The 22,227-nt window shown below is 45.8% G+C and overlaps 1 long non-coding RNA gene across 1 annotated transcript; it reads left to right on the top strand.

Moving 5' to 3' along the window:
* The first annotated feature begins 2 nt into the window (after window positions 1-2).
* Window positions 3-21,659, top strand: LOC129057712 (uncharacterized). The gene is made up of 10 exons (XR_008522435.1): window positions 3-76; window positions 6,666-6,790; window positions 9,259-10,155; window positions 14,521-15,970; window positions 16,804-17,007; window positions 17,884-18,010; window positions 18,168-18,993; window positions 19,234-20,025; window positions 20,697-20,800; window positions 20,896-21,659. It is a non-coding gene; the product is annotated as an uncharacterized LOC129057712 (long non-coding RNA).
* Window positions 21,660-22,227: the final 568 nt, after the last annotated feature.

Below are 22,227 nucleotides of genomic sequence, written 5' to 3'. Positions count from 1 at the left end.
AAGAGGATAAGCAAGAGGATCTGAGCCTTGCTCAATCTGCCCTGCCCTGGGCAGGAGACATGGTTTACTTGTTTTGGTGAGCTGGCCAGCTGTGAGCTGTTTGTTTGTGGGCTGTGGGATTAGGACTGGACTGTTTTCCTTACTGAGTTGGTGGAGTGGGTTGAGCGGAAGGATTCCAGGCTTAGGATGCCCAGGGCCTCGCCTTTGCTGTCACCTCTCACTGCTGCTTGGGGTCTTAGCTCCAATGAGAAATGTTGGGGATGCTGTTTTTCAGGGCAGGGCAGCTCTCTGGACACAGGTAACTAGGTATCCCCCCTGCCCAAGGGCCTAAAACACTCGTAGTCTCTGGGGCTTTTCCCAGGAGTGGGAGTCTTGGAAAACTCAGAGGAAACAGGAAGGAGAACAGCTCCTGTCTCAGCCTTGGGCTCCCAGTTTAGGCTGCTCCTCCCCAAGGCCTGTCAAAAGCCATTTTCCTTCACCTCCCAGCAGATTCTCAGCATCCCCAGGACATGCAGTAAGTGGGGTCCTCAAAGGCTCTTTGATCTCCAATCCACGGGAGTGCCAGGCCATAAATATTATGTTACTACCCCCATCACTAGCCCTCCAGTGAGACAGTGTCTATGCTTTTAATTCGGACTTAGATTAACAATGGTTACATTCTTTTTAATGATTCCTCTGTCTGGGCTTTTCCTCTTAACTTGATTGAAAGTTCTTTTAGGATAGACACCATTTTCCCACAGGCAAAAACATAGGTTGAAAATTAACCATGTGTCCAAACACACTTGTTGAATGACTAGGCTGGCTGGATGGATGGACAAATAGACAGATGAATGAATGAACAGATGGCTGGCTGGATGGCAGACATCCTTCGCTGAGGTCTTCCCATAGCAGAAATAGTTTTTCTGTGCAATAATCTAACACATATTTACTTATTATTGCCAGCCACTGTTATGCATCCTTGAGATTCATCACAGTGAACAAAAACAAAACAAAACAAAATCCCTCCTTTTTGGAACTAATATTCCATTAAGAGAAAACTGTAAACAATAAATGTTTAAAATAAGTACACTGTAGGCCAGGTGCGGTGGCTCATGCCTGTAATCCCAGCACTTTGGGAGGCCAAGGCAGGCAGATCATTTGAGGTCAGCAGTTCGAGACCAGCCTGGCCAACATGGTGAAACCCCTGTCTCTACTAAAAAATATATATATATATATAATATATATTATATATACACACACACACACACACACACACACACAAATTAGCCAGGTATGGTGGCAGACACCTGTAATCCCAGCTACTCGGGAGGCTGAGGCAGGAGAATTTCTTGAACCCAGGAGGTGGAGGTTGCAGTGAGCTGAGATCGTGCCATCGTACTCCAGCCTGGGGGACAAGAGCGAGACTTCGTCTCAAAAATAAATAAATAAATAAGTACATTATGTAGACTGTCAGCAAGGGATAACTACCAAGGAAACAACAATAAATAGTAGAACAGGATAAGAAGGGTTAGGATTTGGGAGGAGGCAGTTTGTAGCTTATAGAGGAGTCAGAGTGGATCTCACTGAGATGGTAACATCTGAGCAGATTGGAGGGAAGGGAGATGGGGGATCATATGGCTGTTTGGGGAAGGAGTGCTCCAGGGAGTGAACAGGCAGTGAAAAGTTTTTAAAGTAGAGCTTGCCTGGTGTGTTTGAGGAACTGACTGCAGTGAGGTTAGTAGGCAGGAGCAGAGTAAACAAGGAGGGGAGAGTAGAAGGGGATGAGTTCTGAGAGGTAGGGCTGGGATGGGCTGGCAGATCCCACAAGGCCTTAGGGAAATAGAAAGCCACGGAAAGGTTTTGAGAAGAGGAGTAATACGATCTGATTTAAATTTTAAAAGCCTCCCTCTAGCTGCTTTGCAGAGGGACAAAGACGGAAGGAGTTAGGAGGGTACTGCATTAATCCAGGTGAGAAAGGATGGAAGTTCCAACCAGGATGGGAGCCAGGGAGGTGGAGAACTCAAGCTATTGAAAGGAGTTGCCAGCAAGTGAGATGGAGATGGCTATGAATGAAGGAGCTTCACTAGGTGGCGGTGGGCGTGGGGCAGATCAAGAGCTTAAGGTACCATCCAAGTAGGCATCCAAGTTGAGATCGAAGCCCAGATACATCAATTTAAATTGGTTGTCCGTGGTGTTTAATACACAAGGCCACGGGATTGAGTGAGATCACCAAAAGAATCAATATAAATAAAGAAGAGAAGAGGACTAAGGACTGAGCCCTAGGGAATATCAACCCTAAATGATCAAGGAGATGAGGAGGAACCAGCAAAGGAGACCAAGAAGGAGCAGCTTGTGAGACAGGAGGGAAACAAAGAGAGCCATGCTGTTCTGGAAGTCAAGTGAAGAATACACATCCTGGAGGAAAAAGGATCAACTGTGTCAAACAAAGCTGTTAGATCAACTAAGTTGAAGACTGAGACCTGACCCCCAGACCCAGCAATGTAAGGGTTGACAAGAGCAGGCTGTGGAGTATAGGCGCAAAAGGCTGGTTAGAGTAGGTCTAAGAGGCCAGGCACAGTGGCTCATGCTATAATTCCAGAACTTAGAAGCCAAGATTATGCCGTTGCACTCCAGCCTGGGCAACAAGAGCAAAACTCTGTTTCAAAACTAAATAAATGAATAAACAAACAGTGGGTCTAGGAGAAAATAGGAGGAAACAAACTGCAAGAATGAGCCCAGACAACTTTCTGGAGAAGTTTTGCAGCAAGTAAAAATCAAACAAAAAGTTGAAGGAGAAAATTTTGAAGGAAAGGTTCTTTTAAAATGGGAGAAGTAATCACATGCTTGTATGCTGGTGGGAATGATTCAGGAGAGAATGAACAATGAAGACGTGGGAGAGAAGCAGGCAATACTGTTGGAGCAATATCCTTGAGTAGGTGAGAAGGGATGAAATCCAGTGTGCAGGTGGAGAGGTTTGCTCTAGAGAGGGGCATGGAAAGTTCATCCCTGTTAGAGTCAAGGAAACAGAAGATACAAGGTCAGATGCTGGCCGGCGGGGAGTTGCGGTCTGAAGAGGGAAGGAGGTCATCTGCCAGGAGTGATATGGGGGGAAGGTGTTAGGGGTGTGAAGAGAGAAGGGATGGTGAGAAGTTGTCATCTAGGAGAATGGATGGACTCCGGGACAGAGTGTACGATGACCTGGCAGCAACTACAGGCCTCCTTGAAAATTGTGGGCCTGAATTTAAAGTGAGATCAGTCACAGGGTTGTATTTTTTTTTCCACCAACAAGCATGGAGTAAATGGAGAGTTGGCTCTAACCATAGTTATGGTTTTGCCAAAACAGTACAACGAAATGAGAGGGAAAAGGGCGTCAAAGGGATACACAAGGGAGTGATTATGATAATTGACCATGGAATTTAAGTTGCATTCTAGTAAGAAGGGTTTCCATTTTAGTAAGTGGGAAAATGTGAGGTGTTTTACTTTGCCAAGAATGAACTGTAGATGGAAAAAGTCTGAGACTCACTGCCTGGAGCCATCATTAACTTGGTGACTCCCTGATGATTTAACGGAGGTGACCTGCCTCCCAAACTTGCTCTCATAATTGGCTGGCGAAGAGATATGATGTAGTAGATAAGTCAGCGGTGGAACAGGGAGATTACGAGCTGTCCTGTTTTACCAAACTTGCTGTTACGCTGCCCATGGAGCACGCCATTCGCCCAAAGACACAGTCCTCCCTGCCTCATCAGCAAGCCTGGCCTCACCGGGAGTAGCTCTAGCAATGTGTCTCAGCCAGGCCTTCAAACTCCTCCAACCTGGGCTGAAGGAGCTCTGCCAGGCAGCTGCCTGTCCCTGTCCTCTGGCCTCCCTTCATATGGTTGGCCTTTCCCCACCCAATCTGTTAGTCCTGTGATGGCAGCGTCCACTCAGTTCACAGCCTTTGATTCCCAGAGATTTCTGATTCTCTTCTTCTGGCTTATAGGACCAAGTCCTTGGCTGCTCTGCCCTGCTACTCTTCCCCATTACTATCCCCCATGCAACATCCAAGCGGGGCCTCACCAGCCAGCCTCATTCCTACATATTCAGCCCTGGGATTGCTGACTCAGCCTTCCCCTACCACTGGCAGAGAGTCACCTCTAGGCCTGTGTCCAGAATCATGATGATAATAATAATAACAGTAGTAACTACCACAATGTAACCACTGAGATGAACCAGATCTACTTTGCTTCCTGCTACGCTCATGTTTCCAGAATGCAGCACAGAACCTTACACATTGTAGGTATTCAGTAAATGTCTGAGGAATAAAGGAATAGATAAGTACCATCTATCAAGTGTTTACTAAGCCCCAGAAAGGGCACCTAAGTCTTGTTCTCACATTACCTAATTTAATCCTCTAAACAAACTTTAGCAAGGGATAATACTGTCCTAATATTATGGGTGAGGAAATTGAGATGCTAAGGAACCATATAGCCAATAAATAACAGAAACAGATGTAAAACCCAGTTTTAGATGTCTTTCAAACCTACTACCATATACAAATCTAGCCTGTGAGTCCCCAAGGTCAGTCTGGCCCCACTAAGAACAGAACAAGAGATTACAAATCAGAGCCCCCTGGGCCAAAGCCCTAACCAGTCAAGCTACATCTCATGATGTGTTACATAGAAATGGCAAGCCGCTGGCTCCCAGAAATGTTTTGGTTCCCCCTCAGCTCTGGGAAGCCAGGCTCCAATGCATGACTGCCCAGTCCCCTCAGATAGCTCTGGACAGGGGGTACAAGCTGACCATCCAGAGCTTTGGCCAAGAACTCTAGAAATTCCTCCCACTGGTGACCACCTTCAGCCCCTCCCTTCCACAGCTGGACCACTGTGCATTCCAGGCAGATGTCTCAGACATGAGGTGGGATTTCAGTGATTTGGCAGGCTGAGTATCTGAAACAGATGAAAAGACTACTAGTCATCCCCAAACATTCATTCTCTCTTTAATAATAGAACTTCCAATTTTAGATGGGTAAGTTCTGGGAAATAGAATGACACCAGAAGTCATGTGTACTTTTTCTAGATCCATGGTCCTTAACTAGGGGTGATTTTGCCTCCCAGAAGATATTTTACAATGTCTAGATATATTTGTCATTGTCACCACTGGTATCTAGTGGATAGAGGCCAGAGATGCTGCTAAACACTGACAGTGCACACTAAAGAGAGTTATCTGGCACAAAATGCCAGCAGCGTCGAGGCTGAGAGATTCAATTCTAGATCATATCCTTAAAAGGAATGCACACGGCCTCCTCTGGTTTTCTCCTCCTCTCCTCCAGGCTACAAGTTGAGGAAAGCTGGAGCAATCTCCTTGGACTTAGAAAATGGAAACTAGGCCAGGCGTGGTGGCTCACGCCTATAATCCCAGCACTTTGGGAGGCCAAGGCGGGTGGATCACGAGGTTAGGAGATTGAGACCAACCTGACCAACATAGTGAAACCCCATCTCTACTAAAATACAAAAAATGAGCTTGGCGTGGTGACACGCACTTGTAGTCCCAGCTACTCAGGAGGCTGAGGCAGGGGAATCCCTTGAACTCAGGAGGCAGAGGTTGCAGTGAGCCGAGATCGTGCCACCGTACTCCAGTCTGGGTGACAACAGCAAAACTCTGTTTAAAAAAAAAAAGAAAAGGAAAAAAGAAAATGGAAACTACCTGCTTGGGGATGTCAGAACCATAATAACAGCCTTGGATGACCTACCTCTACTATTACCATGAAAGATAAATAATCTGCCTTGTATTTTGGGGTCCTTTTGTTATAGTAGCTTAGCCCATACCCCGATACAAGGGATTTTATGAGGCTAAATAGGATTTCAATTTAGCATAATTTAGTGTAATTCCTTTTTTTCTATCCCCTTTCTCTCTTACCCTTGCTTTTGGTAACACCCTGTGATGGGCAGAATAATGGCCCCCTAAAATGCCTCTGTCTTAATCTCTGGAACCTGTGAATATGTTAGGTTACATGGCAAGGGAGAATTAAGGTTACAGATGCAATTAAGGTTGCTAATCAGCTGATCTTAAACTAAGGAGGGTACCCCGATTACCTGAATTGCCCACTGCAATCACAAACATCCTTATAAGTGAAAGGGGGAGGCAAGAGAGGCAGAATCAAAGTGACGCAGCATGAGAAGGACTCAACTGGCCATTGCTGGCTTTGAAGATGAAAGGGAGCCACAAGCCAAGGAATGTAGGGAGCTGGAAAAGGCAAGAAAACGGCTTCTCCCCTGGAGCCTCCAGAAGGAACCAGCCCTGCGGTCACCTTGACTTTAGCCCAAAGACACCCCTTTAGGACTTCTAACCTTCAGAACTGAAGGATAATCAAGTTATGTCATTTTAAGCACCAAGCAGTGTGGTGATTTGTTACAGCAGCCAGAGAAAGAGAATATTCATCGCCTTCTTTCTTTCTCCTTCCTCTTTCCTCTATACCTCTTTTCAGTCTAGCTTCTGGGGATCTATTCATTTTCTATGAAAGTCTGAGCCACTGTGTAGGAGAGGCCAAAGCCGTAGTTTGCCTATGTCTGGAGTCTCCTGGAAAGCCCTCACCAGCAGGATAGCCTGTGCACCTGCACATGGAAACAGCAGCCATGCTAGTCTGGAGCATGAGTTCAGTCCAGCAACTCATGAATTTGACTCTAATTTCTTTCATGATATGTTTTCAGAAACACAGATTTCATCAACATCCAAGATCCTGCAGTAAGGAGCCCAGGCTGCTCTTTATGAAACCCAGGTCATCACCACGTGGTCCGCTTTCCCAAAGCTGCTCTGCCCAAAGCCAAAGGGACCAGTAGGCAACAGCCATGCTAACTGTAGGCGGAATTAGCCAGCCCTGTAATTCCAAAGTGTTTAGCTTTGGAGCACAAAAAGTTAAACACCTTCTTGCAACACATTGTAAACATGTCAGTGTGTTTAACATGTTAACCATGCTCTGTTCTCCTGCCCATGTGTTTAGAAAAGAAACAGGTTATGATGTTTAACTAGTGAATAGATGTATGCGCTCATAGCGGCTAACACTTTCTAAACACTTGTGGATGCTTAAAATTATGATGTGTTTAAGATTCGAACACATTTGCTTTTCTACACTCTTAATCCAATGAGTGCTGGCTGCATTTTTTTTTCTAATTGCAAGGTTTTGTCCACCTTGCAAAGGCCAGTCTGCCATGATGAGTTCTAAGAGCTGTCAATTGCCCTTTTTAAAAAATTAGCATTTTCTTTGATACACGAATCCCCTTCTCGAGGAAAGTAATAACTAGGAGAGTATAAATAATAGTCATTCTTTAGAGGATGTTGAGAGTCCTATTCTGTTAGAAAATTTAAAGGGTTTTACTGGCATCAGCTGTGAGATTTTACCAATTTCACCATATGGTTCAGAAAATGAAAACCAAAGAGGCTCCAAATCCTGCAAAGGCCACACAGAAGTGTATGGAGGAACTGGGGATAATACCAGGCCTCCAGGTGCTGCCCAGGCCTCTGCTTACTTGTCCTCTCTACCCAGTCTCCTCAAACCAGCAGCTGGAAAAGGCATTAAACACTGCCTTCCCCTTCCAAGCGTGGGCTCACCATTTGCAGTCATCCAGAGGGTTGTTTGGGGGTGGCTGTCCATCCAATCCTCTCTGTCCTGCTGTAACCTTTCTACCCTACACCTCCATACTCTTTTGCCTGATGATGCCAGTAATATTCTCTCCAATCTCCTTTATCTACTCTGTGTCTGCCCACTTCTTCATGCCCCCTTCTGACCACAGCCCCTCCTGTAAGTGGCCTCGAAATGGCCTCTCTCTCTGCCATCAGACACCCTCTCTAACCAACCTTATTTCTTGCCAATGTCTCCTTTCCCCTGTAGGTTCCAGCCACCCTGGCCTTCTTTTAAGCTATTTCCTGCCTCAGGGCATTTCAATACGCTGTGAGAAAACCAATCTTTCCTCGGTTCTTGTCAACTAGCTGTTTTAAACAGCAATGCCTCCGGAAAGCTTTGCCTGACTATCCCACAACCCCCTCCAGCCCAGGTCATATCCCCCTTTTCTATCCCGACACTTTTTGCTTCTCCCCTTAGAGCTCTTAATTACCATTTATTTAGGTTTGCCTTCCCCCACTAGGCTAAATTTCCAATGAGGGCAGGGTCTAAGGCAGTCTTGTTCACTGTTGTATCCTGGGCACCCAATGCCTGACACGTAGTTAGCACCTAATGAATGTTTGTTGAATGGCCAATGGGACTTCCGGCTATCCAGTCAATCTTGGGGTAGTGGAAAGAAAGATTGCATTATGAGTTGAGGGCTGTGAGTGTGGTTTCCCACCTGGTGCAAGCTGTTTAATTTCTCTGACTCTCGATCTGTCTGCATGCCAGATGGGGAACTGGATCAACTCAGCAAATGTTTATCAAGCTGGCCCCATGTATAAGGATGCTGATAGGCTCTCTCAGTGCCTGCAGAGATGAAAAACACAGTCCTGGCCCTCAAGGGGCTTGTCGTTTAGTGTGTAAGATTAAGGGGCCAGGCGTGGTGGCTCACACCTGTAATCCCAGCACTTCAAGAGGCCGAGGTGGGCGGATCACAAGGTCAGGAGATCGAGACCATCCTGGCTAACGCAGTGAAACCCTGTCTCTACTAAAAATACAAAAATTAGCCAGGCGTGGCAGCGGGTGCCTGTAATCCCACCTATTCGGGAGGCTGAGGCAGGAGAATGGCGTGAACCCAGGAGGCGGAGCTTGCAGTGAGCGGAGATTGCGCCACTGCACTCCAGCCTGAGTGACAGAGCAAGACTCTGACTCAGAAAAAAAAGAAAAAAGATTAAGACTTCAACAAAAGTAACCACAATACAAGGCAAATTTGTTTTTTGTTTTTAGTTTATGTCTTCATTTATTTCATTATGCCATTAATTATCTCCCTGCAATATTTTGTAGTTTTTAGTGTACAGATTTTTTACATCTTTTTCAGCTGTATTCCTAAGTATTTTATATTTTCTAATGATATTTTAAATTGCACTATTCATAATTCTAATGTCCAATGATTCATTGTAAATACATAAACATACAATTAATTTGTATATGTTGATCTTGCATCCTGCAACCTTGTTAAACTTAGTGATTAGTTGTAGAATTTCTTTCTTTTAACTTTTAGGTTCAAGGGTACACGTGCAGGTTTGTTACGTAGGTAAGCTTGTGTCACAGGGGTTTGTCATACAGATTATTTCATCACCCTGGTATTAAGCCCAGTACCCATGAGTTATTTTTCCTGATCCTCTCCCTCCTCCCCACCACAGGACAAATTTGATAATGCTCTAAGATAATTTGAAAGGACTAGGGAATCCATAGAAGAAAGAACCTACCTCCAAGTGACACACTGAGAAGGCATAGGGGGAGGGACACCTGGGCAAACTTAGAACAGGCAGGACTTCAGCAAGCCAAAATGAGAGGGAATCCTTTCACTAATGCAGTAACATTAAAGACACAGAGATGGAGAAGCCTGAGAGAGGCTTGAGGAGCACCTAGGATCCAATGTAGCTGCCATGTAGGTTACAGAGGAGGAGATGAAACTGGAAAGGTTGATTGGAGACACATCAGGAGGTTTTGAAATGCCACTCAGGAGTTTGGAATAAACTATGCTGTAGGTGCTACTGGAGGACTGCGGGCAGGAGAGTAACCAATGAGAGCTACGCTTTAGGGTGGTTAATCCAATTTCCAGTACAAGAGGGATGATGTGTTAAGAGGCACGTGCAGCTATTCCGGAGAGAAGGGAGAAGGCAGATGGCAGTGAGAAAAGCAGCAAGAAGGGGAAGCTGAGCTCAAGGAGCTATCAAAGACAGAAGCAGCAGGACTGAGGAGCTGGCCAGATGAGCAGGCCAAGGGGAAGAGTGAAGCCCAGCGAGGATGCCAAGGGTGCAAGCTTGGACCATCAGGAACAAGATGGGATAACAAACAAAAACACAGGCCACCAGAGTAAGAGAAGCGGGTGGGGAACACATAGCATATTTCAGACACACTTACTGCAAGGCCCTGGTGAAGCCGTCAGTTGAAAACACTTGTAGGCAATGGGAAATGCAGGTCTTAAAACCAGAATGTGGATTAACACTTCCCAGCCTGGCCACAGGGCTACTGGGAAAATCAAAGGAGATGGTGAAGCAGAAGGTACGTTGGGATTTACAAGTCACCATGTACAGGTAAGGCATGACAATTTGTATTTTTATTACTGCTCCAAAATACATCTTAAATATCTCAGAAGCTGGGGATTGGTCTCTCTCAAATCTCTAATCTTAGAGATTAGAAACCTGAAATTATTCCCCGAGTGTTAAAACCAACCCATAAAGGAGCAGAATGGACGTCCTTGTAAGACAGAATGGCTTCAGGGCCAGCAGATAGTGGCAAAGACGCTGAACCATCCCTGTGGACACGGGAAAGGGAGAAACGTGGGGCATGACTGATGCTCACCCGAGTACTGTCTAGGGGCACAGAGGCAGGAGCACTTCCCTCTCTGGAATACCTACCCCTGTCACCACACAGGTCCTCATACCTAGGTGCAGAGACACACGTACATACATATTCCCAGTGCCTGGATTCTACCCCCAGAGATGCAGGCTGGCCTTCTGGTTTACACAGCAGCCCGTGCCTGTGAGAGTTTGGTTAATGTGAGTTATGTCATTCATGGCAAGCAAGGCTGAGCACTAGACGTTACACCAATGATTTGCCAAGTGAATGCCACTTGGTGGGCCCTTAAGGCACTTTAAGGAGACAAATGATCCTGGGCTTTCAAAACAATATTTTTTAAATACTTAACACCTATTTAGAGAAATAAAGGAGAAACTTATTTTTCAACAGTAATGAACATTCAACATATTTTCTTTAACAAAAATAATTCTAATTAATATAAAATAGAATTCCAGACACTGTATGTGCCATTAGCACTTCAGTGCATTTGGAACTGTCATTTTCCAGTTTTGGCATCACTCATAAATGGATAGCATTAGTCCCCTGCACTCACTGAAGTCTGAGGTAACATCCATGGATAATGTTACAAGGTCATATTGAAAATATGATTTATGATTTTTGTTCCTGGCTTTCCATTTTTCTGTAATTCCTTTGGAATCAGGTGGGTGGACGATTGGTTTCCTGAAGGCAGCCTCCCAGAGAGGGAGTTGGCCTTCTGCTGAGTTCCATGGCTCCTCTGCAGTTTTCTGAACCAGGTATCTTCTTGGGAGGTATATTAAAACGTTTAAATTTTAGATTATGAAATAAATCACTCATTTCCTGAGAACAGCATTACTCCATGCGTAATCCACTTTCAGAATTTCAGCTGGCTATGCCTGCTAGCTCTGGGCAACAGTCAGCTGGCTAGTCTCAGGACAGGTGAGGACACCCACAATTCATACCGTGCAACTCACAAATGTGAGTTACCTAAGCACTTGACGGATACAGGGTCAGTATAGTAGAGACTGTTTCCCATGACTGTTGAGTGCACTGTCTGTGAGGTCACAGTAGGCTTTGTTGTCCTCCTGGCACAGGAAGCCTGTACTTCTCAAGCCCCTTGGAGCAGGGCAGAGCCATATGCTGGGCTCTGGCCACAGGCTGAGAGAGGAAGTGACTCCAAGGCTGAGGCACTGATGAGCCCATGCACGGCTTTTTCTCTCCTTTCCTGTGCCTCATTGATTAAGAAGGTCATGTATTTTAGAAATACAGCTCTCATGGGTCCCTGAGTTGTTATATGGAGGACCTTTGCTTTGGAGAGTTGCCAGAACTGGTGTAAGAAGTAAACCTGTGTGTAAGAACTTGGTATTTGAAGATTGTATATGGAAATGTGACCCCATGCCAGATTTTTCACTTATTTGGTGACATTTCTGCTCTTAGAATTGATTGGTGACTATATTAATTCTCTATTGCTGCTGTAACAAATTACCACAAACTTTGTGGCTTAAAACAATACAAATTTATTATTTTACAGTTGTGGAAGTCAGAAGCCCAAAATCAATCTCAATGGACTAAAGTCAAGGTGTTGGCAGGGCTAGTTCCCTCTGGAGGCCCTACGGGAGAATCCATTTTCTTGCCTTTTCTAACTTCTAGAGGTTGTCCACATTCCTTGGCTTGTGGCCCCTCCTCCATCTTCAAAGTCGCTAATGTAGCATCGTCAAATCTCTCTGGCTTCTGTTTCTGTAATCACATCCCCCTCTGTAACTTGGACTCTGTTGCCTCTCTCTTCTAAGGACCATTGTGATTATATTGGGCCCAGCCAGATAACCCAGGAAATCTCACCTGAAAATCCTTAACTGAATCACATCTGCAAAATCCTATTTGCTATGTAGGGAACATATTTACAAGTTCAGGGGATTCCATTGTGGATATCTTTGAGGGGCTACTATTCAGCCTTCCACAGTGACCCATGCATTTGCTTATCCAATTGATCTTTAATTCCATTCTGGTGAGATTTAGCCAGTAGCCAGATGGCCTTTCCCAAGTAATATTCCTCCATATTGCCTATAGCCATATAGCTTTTCTTTTGAAACACATCATTTCCACATATGAGAGCTGATTATGGGGAAATAATCCAAATGAAGATAAGCTTTATGCACAAAGATGGTTATGAAGGATTATGGATTTTGTTATAAGAAAAAAATTGGAAACATCTAAATGTGCAATGGTATAAGGAAATGTGCAAAGAAATTCTAGAACACCCCATGTGCAAATATTATGCAGCCATTATATTTATAACAAATGTTTATAACTCTGAAATGTTCTTTATACTAATTTTTAAAGCAAGTTACACATTTATATGATCTCAACACTGACAAAAACATATGTAGAGGAGAAAATTCTGCACATGTATACACCAAAATATCAATAGTGAGGTTGTTTTTTTTCTGGAGGGTATATATAACTTTAGTTTTCTTTTTCATACATCCGTTTTCTTAAATATCCACAAAAAACAAGGATGACTTTTGTAATCAGAAATCTCTGTTGATGATAATAGCAGGTCACCAAGGTAGATAGGAGTGATCTGGAAGTGCTGGATAATTCTGTTTATTAGGAAAGGTGCTGTATCCTCCATCTGTAAGCATCTAAGGACTGGGTGCTGAATGATTCCCCTTCTATGTGTGCTGGGACCCTAGGGCATCCCTTCTTTCAGGGCATTTGCCCTGAAGGAGCATCTAGGATTTCTCCAGAAGATACAGGAACCCACCACCCATTGGGCCATACTGGACAATGAGGTACAAAGTTGGAAACATCACATGGATGGTTATCCTCAGCCTTCTGTTCAGTTCAGCAAGAAGATAATCGAAGAAAGGTCTTCAGTGTGAATATGAAAAAGTATACCATCCTCCAGGGTGGCCAGAGCCAAGGTTAAAAAAAAAAGAAAAAGAAAAAGAAAATATTAGGCCATAGCTCTTCACTGCAGAGAAGCAGTGCTGGTCTCAGACCACATCATCCCCAAGGTGAAAATGAGTGGCAGCCGGTGTGGTAGGAGTGGGAAAATGGGGACATTCAAAGACTGCCAGGGGAGGTGCAAACTAGTAAAAACAAAACATCCCTGTGGAGGGTAGCAGGGTCTGAATCAAATCAAATCACAAAAATGTCAGTTCCTGTGGCCCTGTATTTCCACTTGAAGAAATGTATCCTAAAATAAGAAAACTAAAAATCTAAATTCTCAGCTTTATGAGAGCCACACAGTAGATTATGCAACCATTAAAAATCATGCCCGAGTAGAATATTTAATAAAAAGAGATATTTATAATATATTGCTAAGTTTAAAAAGCAGAATATAAAATAGCAAATATAGCATAATCAACTTTCATAGCAAATAAATATGTAAATAGATGTTCCTAGCAAAAAGCCTGCTTATACTAAAATCATCAAATGTGATAGAATAACAGGTAATTTGCAGGGTTTTAGGGGAGCTTGGTGTGGGGAGGTATAGATCTCAGTTAGAGCTCTAAGTTTTCGGCATGAAGTGTGTATACCCTTAACATAGGGCTTTTGCTTCCAAAATAATCAGCCTAAAGTTCCTTCCATTGTTGGAACTCCTGTTCTGCTCCCTGGCAGAAACACCTTCATGTCCATTGTCCTCCTGGGCCACATCTGAGTGGCCACTGGAGAATATGAACTTTGAAGAACTACCTGGCTTTTGCAGGCCCTGTCCTGCTGTTGCAGGACTGGGTACCCAGGAATGGTTTTAAGGATTGAACAAGCTTTTTTAGGCCAAGATTATGGTTCTTTTGATAACATCATTTCTTCAAATACATTTGAAATACTTTTGTTTCTGGTCATTCCATATGTAAAAAGCTACACTAAAGCTCTTGCCTATTCACAATGTTTAAACCTATAAACCGTTCTTTCACATACCGCCTGCTGAGCTCTGCCAGTGCTCATAGTTTTATGGTAACTATGTTGAGACCATCTGAAAGCATAGGTCTGGGTGGAAAGCAGCCCCCCTTAAGCCCACCTAGACCAGCAGGCTCCCTATCGCTGTATGGCAGAACACTAATTTTATCCTCTGCTAAGTCTATGACTTCTCAAATACCACTTACTCTTTGCTTCAGTTTCAGGTAGAGAAACAATTGGCTTTTTCAACCCAGCAAGGCTCCAAATTACTGAACTCTCGGTCAATTTAGACTCCAGGCTGCAGGCAAGAGAGCAGCACAAAGTCCCGTTCCTGCCCATCTGCTCTTGCAAACTAGCTCATGCTACCCTAACTTCACCGCATTCTTACCAGACTTCGTAAAAGCAACAAGATGCAATCCAACACACACCAAGAATCTGAATCTCTGTCATCATTTCCCTATTGCCACAAACCTCAGGCAGCATATGATCTCTCTTCAATGTCGGGCACAGTTTGATCAAATGTTTTGCTACACACAACAAGGGTCACTAAGCAATATCTGAGTCCTTGCTGACTGGCACCTCAAATTCTTTTTGGAACAAGACAGAGTATGTAGCAAAATATGCACATCCCAATGCATGATGACCGCTTCGAGAGTATCAACCTTCATTTGGCTGTGTGCATTCTGTAAACTTCGTTTTTAAATTGCCAGCCTCGGTTTCATATTAGTCACACTTAATAATTTCCTGCTCAATGTCCTTGGAAGGAGATCTTCTCCACATTTAAAAGCCTTTCTCAACAATTAGCAAAAAGTGAACATGGGTTTAGCTTGATTCATCATGTCATGTATTAAGGTGTCTGCACATAGCATGTAGGTGCAGCAATTCCTCATCAGATTCCAGTGAGATGTCTAAGGCTGATTTGATGACAGATATGGAAGCTCAACACTCAGGATAAAGTAATGTCTCCCAATCCCCAATATAGTTTGGATATTTTTTCCCTCCAAGCCTCATGTTGACATGTGATCCCCAATGTTGGAGGGGGTGGCTGGTGGGAGATGTTGGATCATGGGGGCAGATCTCTCATGAATAGCTTGGCACAATCCTCTTGGTAATGAGTGAGTTCTCATTCTATTAGTTCATGAAAGAGCTGGTTGTTTAAAGGAGCCTGGCAGCTCTCTTGCTCTCTCTCTCTTGCCATGTGACATGTCCGCTCCCCCTGTACCATATGCCATGACTAAAAGTTTCCTGAGGGCTCACCAGAAGCTGAACAGGTGCTGGTCCCATTCTTGCACAGCTTGCAGAACCGTAAGCCCCCCCCCCCAAAAAAAAAGCCTCTATTCTTCATTACTCTGTCTCAGGTATTCCCTTAGGGCAACATAAAACAGACAAATACATCCCCATTTCCCCAGTGCCTGACCAGAATGATGGTGTTTTTCCCCGTGGTTCTAGACAGGACATGGTGAGTTGGGCCCACCAACCCTGGTGAGTGAGACAACAGCTCTCTTTATGTGTCTGACCTGAGTCTACCAGCCCTTCTTCAATCAGCCCTTTTCTTAGTGATATGGCTGCAGGGAAGAGTCTGCTTTTTCCAAGACAAACAATCATACTAATGACAACAGCTTTGCAAGTTTGGAGGAGTCAACCTGATTTAGTACTGTCATCTCCCTGGTGAGGACAGTTCTTCATAAAAGACCAATGTGGGGGGTGAGGTGGGTGAGGAGGTGGGGAAAATGAGCAGGCTGCCTTTGGAGTGTGACCTGTGTGTGCAGGTACATCACCAAAGCTCACTGCTCACAAGTCTCTCGTACCCCCTGCAGACTCCATAGTCCCCCATCAAGGTTCCTGTTCCATCACTGGAAACTTTAACCAGGTTACTCTTATAAGTGTCTCTGCCCAAATGGGACAGCTGGTTATGATGCAGGTGAACCCCAACATTGGGGCTTAGCCCAAGAGGGTTCTTGGCTTCGCTCAGGAAATAATTCAAGCATGAGCCAACAGTGAAAGGAAGCAAGTTGATTTGAGCAACAGCATACAGCAAAATGGCTGCTCCATAGACAGGGCAGGGCTATCCCACAGGCAGAGTAGCATTGGTGGATTGCTGGCTAGGTATATTTACCCCTACTCCTAATTACATGCTAAATAAGAGGTGGGTAATTCATGAACTTTCTGGAAAAGGGACGAGCAGTTCCCAGAAGCATATGAAGTCATTTCTGGGCATTGCCATGGCATTTATAAACTGTCACTGTGCTGGTGGGAGTATCTTGTAACATGCAAATGTGTTATAATTCCTAGTCCTTGCTGGTTGTGGACAGTTTCCTTGCTACATCAGCAGGGTCAGGAAAACAAGCCCTGCTGATCTCCTGGCTCAGTTAGGTTAGGGTCTAGGGGAGTGCTGTAGTGAAGACCCCAGGCACTAACCCATCCCCAGAACCTCCTCCTCCAGGCTCATTCCCTACTCATTCATTTGCCCATCTCCTGTGTTTGTTTGGTATCTATTTCAGCTCCTCTTCCTGGTTACAACATCCAGATAATGGCTCTCCCCACTCAGCTCAATCCCTGGGGCTCCTGCTGTTCACCATCCTTGAAGGGAGCGAACCCACCCATCACCAAATGCCTCAGAAGAGCTGCATCAACAGCTGCTTCCCAAGAGGCAGGGAGCGAGTGCTCAGAGAAAATTCTGGGTAGGGGTGAGGATGATGCCAAAGGTTAGCTCTGTTCCCACTGTGCTCATGACTCTCTGGGCAGTCATGATGCTTTGCCAGGTTCTCTTGGCATCAAACCCCTTTCTTCAGGTCCTGATCCAAAGCCCAGCCTTGAGGATGCTGCCTGTCTCAGATCCTGAGCTCCTTAGAAGGAGAAATGGGGCCATGCCCAGCACTGGGGCAGATGTAAAGAGCAGTTTAAAGACTATGGGGAAAAGGAGGAAGTAGAGGACAAGGGAAAGGGAGAAAGAAGAGGGGGAGGAGGGAGAACGACAGTGCCTCCTCTATTCCAGCCTCCATGCCTTTGCTCATACTGAAACCTAAAGGGCCACCATGTATGATCTCCTCCCCACAAGCATTCTCATCCTCATTGCTCTCCCCTGCTGCTGGTCTCACATCTGTCACACAGCCTTGCCTCGCCTGTGCCCTCCCAACCCAGCCTGGGCTCACAGCCTGCAGCACTGTAGCTGTTTGCTGCATGTGCTTCAGGCTTGGGTCCACACTGCAAGCTGCTCCTCTCGCTCCCCTGTGGTGACTCACGGGCCCTCGCTGAAGCCTTGATTGATTGGGTGACAGGGTAGCCAGGGTCTGAGGCACCCTAGTGGCTCTTTGCAGAAGAAAAAGGAGTCCAGGGCACATTCCAAGCCCTGTCAACACTGGCTTAGCCTCTTAGTGGTGTAAAATCTCACGCCTGGGGTCCTGTAAGCTCCTGGTGCCAGCTGCAATTTTATTGGTGGTCTGACTTCAAAGGCCTCTCCTCCTGCATGGCTGAGCCAGGCAGGCTGCAGAGCAGAAGGCCTGTGCCCAGGGCACCAGGGAATTCCCCCAGGACCTGGACCCAGCCTCCTCTCCAACCTACACTGCCTCTTTCTTTTATAGTCACAAAAATCACTTTCCCAGCTCCCTTGGCAGCCAGAGCAGATGGAACTGCAGGCGAGGAACTGGCTTTCCTGGCTCAGTTTCTTAGGATACCGCTTTTCTGGATCTGTTTGTCCCAGATTTGCAGGTGAGACACTTCTAACCAAACATCTCTTCAATGTCCCAACTGGATAAGATACTTTTTTTTCCTCTAGAAAGCCCCAGCAGTGGAAAGACAGGAGGCTGGGGTGTGGTCTGGGTCATCCTGAGTACCCACTTGACATCTGTCTGCCTCATCTATCAAGGAGGGTGACACTGAGGCCTGGCCACTGCCTCACAGCTCTTTGGAGGTTAGAAGAGGTCAAGTCTTGGAAAGCAGGCAGTGAAGCTCTCAAAGAGAAGGCACTGCTCAGTCCACACTGCTGGTGCCCCTCGCTGGCCGTCTTGACCCTCAATGAAGTGTTTAAGACACAGTGTCTGAATCTCAACTCTGACATTTCCCAGCTGCATGCCTTTGGGAGAATTACCCAACTCCTCTGGGCCTCCATGCACTCATGGGGATTAACTCATATTGGTGAAACACTTGAACAGACCCTGACACCTGGTAGGTGCTATAGAAATGTTTGCTATTGGTTTTTTTGTTTGGTTTGGTTTTGAGACAGAGTCTCACTCTGTCGCCCAGGCTGGAGTGCAGCGGCATGATCTCGGCTCACTGCAACCTCCACCTCCAGGGTTCAAGCGATTCTCATGCCTCACCTCCCGAGTAGCTTAGGTTACAGGCGTGTAACATCCAGCTAATATTTTTTTGTATTTTTAGTAGAAACGGGCTTTTACCATGTCAGCCAGGCTGGTCTCAAACCCCTGACCTCAAGTGATCTGCCAGCCTCAGCCTCCCCAAGTGTTGGGATTACAGCTGTGAGCCACTGCACCCAGCCAGAAATGTTTGCTTTTGTCATTATTGCCACACATATGCCTCATCTTGCTCATTTATTCCACATGAATAGGATTTGTGTGCCAATGAGATGACAAGCTTCCTGTATCCTTTCCTCCCCAACACACACAGACACCCAGTCCAGCCTGGTGTGCTCAAGCAAGAGCAGCTCAGACCCTGCTCAGCCTTTTGCTTGTGAAGTAAGCTTGGGCAAATTATTAAACCCTTGCAATCCTGCATGCTCATTTATAAAAGGGAGCTAAGAATAACCTGCTTCACAGAGTGGCATAGAATTTACATGAAATTTAGATAAAGCTACTAGTAAATACCAGCAAAGCTCAGTGCCTGGCCTACTACAGGCACTTAATGAACGTATTAATGAATATTTGTAGTAGGCATTGAATGAATGTTTGTTCTCCCCGGTACTGGGCAAACAACAGCTCAGTAAACACTTGGCGGCTTCAGGTCAGTTCTGAAGAGCATGCGTTAAAGGTGGTGGTGGCATCAAGTGACCAGCCCCACCCTCCACTGCTGGCCACACCTTCCATAGTGACCACACTGAGAAAACACTTAGATGGACCGATGGGTGTGAATCCCTTGAGAACAAGGCTGCATCTTCTCTCTTGCACTTGCCAGCATCTGGCACAGCTGCGTATTAACCACACAAGACACAACTCCGGCAGTGGCGGCCCTGGATGTCTGAAATCCTGTCCAGAACATTGAGAGAAAGCCAAAGAAGGAAAGCTGCCCTCAAACATGCCCAGGATCTTGCTGGAGATGGAAACTAACAAGGATGGGAACATGACAGCAGAAAAATACAGACCAGTTTGAAGTCTGCCCACCTGGGAGTCAAGCCACATTGAAAATCAATAAGGCATCAAGGCCAGGAGCTCGGAGAGCCGACTGGATACCTGCGTGGGCCTCCTTTAAAGAGGGGAAAGCTTTGAAGTTGCAGATGACCAATAAAAATACAGCTGGCATTTACAGCTTCAACTCCTCCTGCTTTTGCTTTTCACCGTGTTGCTAAAGCTGCCTACAAAGCTGCTCCAGGCTGGAATCTTGGCCCGGGTCGACAGAGCCCATTCCCGTTCCATGGACAAGAACAGGGGCTCTTGGTGTCCTCTGGACAGGGATTGGTGATCAACTTTAGGCATGCTGGCAATTTCCCAGGACAACCCCGTCTTAGGTTCTGAACATCAGAGGCAATGGCTAAGGTCCCCCAAAGCACTTTGGTAAGTTCAGTTAGAAGCAGGCTAAGTGGTGGCCAGGATAAGCCTCAGAGAAGCTCATGCTCTTCTGGGATACCTTCGCTCTATTTAGTGTGTTTTCAGGTCTCCTGCCCATTCAGTGTTCCCTTTTCAATGCCTGTAACACCAGGAGGAGGAAGGGCCTTCTGGAATGAGCCCTTCCCCTCAAAGATGGAGCAATCCAGGTACAACAGGTTAGTCTAAAAGGGAAATGATAGTTACAGTGAGAGGGAGCTGGACCCTGATTCCCAGCCCAATGCCTAGGATTTAAGATGCTGAAGCTGGAGGCTCTTCTTTCTTCTCTCACTTCTCTATTTAGCACTCACAGGAAGCTCCAGGACCTTCCTCTTTCTTCAGTAAGCATAGAAAGGGTTCTCAGAACTAGGGGCTCCTGGCCCAGTCAGGGAGACAAGACTTAAAGCATAAAACATCCAGGCAAAAAGCTAAAAAGCAGACTCAGAATGAATGGAAGGTGTTATGCTATGCAACATATATGGGCAATGTCAGGCTTAATGACCAAGCTGAGCTAATGTCAATAAACAGAGAACTATTAGGAAATTCATTAATCAAGGTCTTGTTTATACTCCTATTTGTCAACCAAATTATTTGTTTGACTTGTGGCCTCCTTGGTTTATTATGGCCATTTCTGTCATCAGCAGAGCTGGGCTGCTGGAATTTCACAATAGGTAGTCCTGCCTCTGTCTTCAGCATGCTCCTGGTCAGCCTTCTCCCAGAATCACACCTCTCAGCAGGGGCCAAGGTCTGTCTTCAGTTAACAAATAACCATTCTTTATTATCCAGTGGTTTACCAGGCCTTAATTAATTGATTTGCTAATCGCTGTTTCCTGTTTCCAGGAATGAGCCCAGGAAGTTGACCTTTGAAGCACTCTCCTGCTCTTGGGGGCATGTCATCAGGAAGAAACTCCAGGCTGAAAACACAACTGCAAGGCCAACAGGCAGGGGAGCAGCTTTCTCAGGACACCTGAGGTCCTGCCCCACCTAGTCTTTACACACCATCTCTCACTGTCCTCCAGCCCCAACTGCACTTTGCCTTCCTCCTTCCTGAGCTCATGCTTGCCCCTCCTTCAGCATCTCCCTAGCCCCAGCCTGAAGGCCAACCTCCTCCAGAAAGCCTCTCCCTCACCACGAGGCCAGAAAGAGTCTGTCCTGTCTCTAGCTTCTGAGTTTCTTAGTCCCAATGACTGTCCCTGCTCCACTGACACCTTCCATACACAGCTTTGTGAGCTGTGCGCGTCTGTGGGTACCAGAGGGTAAGTTCAAGGGCCAGCTGACACCTACTGTCTCTACTGTCTCACAGATCTGCATCGGGTTTCCTTGGCCCCACTCCCCCACAGACACACATACAGGTACACACTCACACTTACACACACAACAATGGACCAATAGAGAGAAGTTTATCAGTAAAATGTAACTATTTCATTACACCAGAAGCTATCTGTGTTTAAAGCCCTACCCCCAAAGCAAGTAGAGAATGACAATTATCTTGGTAAGGAACAAGGGCCTTCCCACTTCCATCCCCCAAATTACACTAATTTCTGGAGTTTCCACCTTCTCTGAGCCAGTGCTTCCATTTGGGAAATAAATATGAAATGATTTCTCCATTCGAAGTGACACATCACAGGTTTCTAGGTAGCAGGCAGGGGAACCTGTCTCACAAAGGTAGACATCCTTTATGACTTTGAAGGGAAAAGGGCGAAGGGCCTTGTGGGGAGGTGGGAGTGAGGATCAGATTTCTCCAGAATCACTCGGAGTAATATCTATCCTCAGCAGCTGCCCTGTGGATTCTGACACGTCTCAAAAAAGCAGGGGTCTGGAAAAAGCAGTCAGCATCTCTTACCTTCTGCAAAAAGCTACTGTGCAGACTGTTCCTTTGTAGTTTGGGCTTAAAGAAAAAAAATCAAACCATCTTGGAAAAATCAGAAAGCAGATGCGCCCATAATTGAACTTGGCAAGAGCAATAGAAACCTCGTTATGGGTGTTACAGGCACTCACACCTCAATTAACCTAGGGGGCGTGGGGCTGTTGGTTTCTCTGCACAGATGTCAGGGTGAGAGACCCTCATGGGCAGAAGACTTAGATACCCTGAGACTCCTTCTGAAACCAAGGACCTGGGATCCCCACCCAACCCTGGCCTAGGATCCTTCTCAGAGCTTCGGAGCCTCATGT

This window comes from Pongo abelii, chromosome 12, assembly GCF_028885655.2.
Source record: "Pongo abelii isolate AG06213 chromosome 12, NHGRI_mPonAbe1-v2.0_pri, whole genome shotgun sequence".
Classification (NCBI taxonomy): domain Eukaryota; kingdom Metazoa; phylum Chordata; class Mammalia; order Primates; family Hominidae; genus Pongo; species Pongo abelii.
The sequence above is the reverse complement of the archived record's forward strand: the minus strand, read 5'-3'. Positions and strand labels throughout refer to the sequence as shown.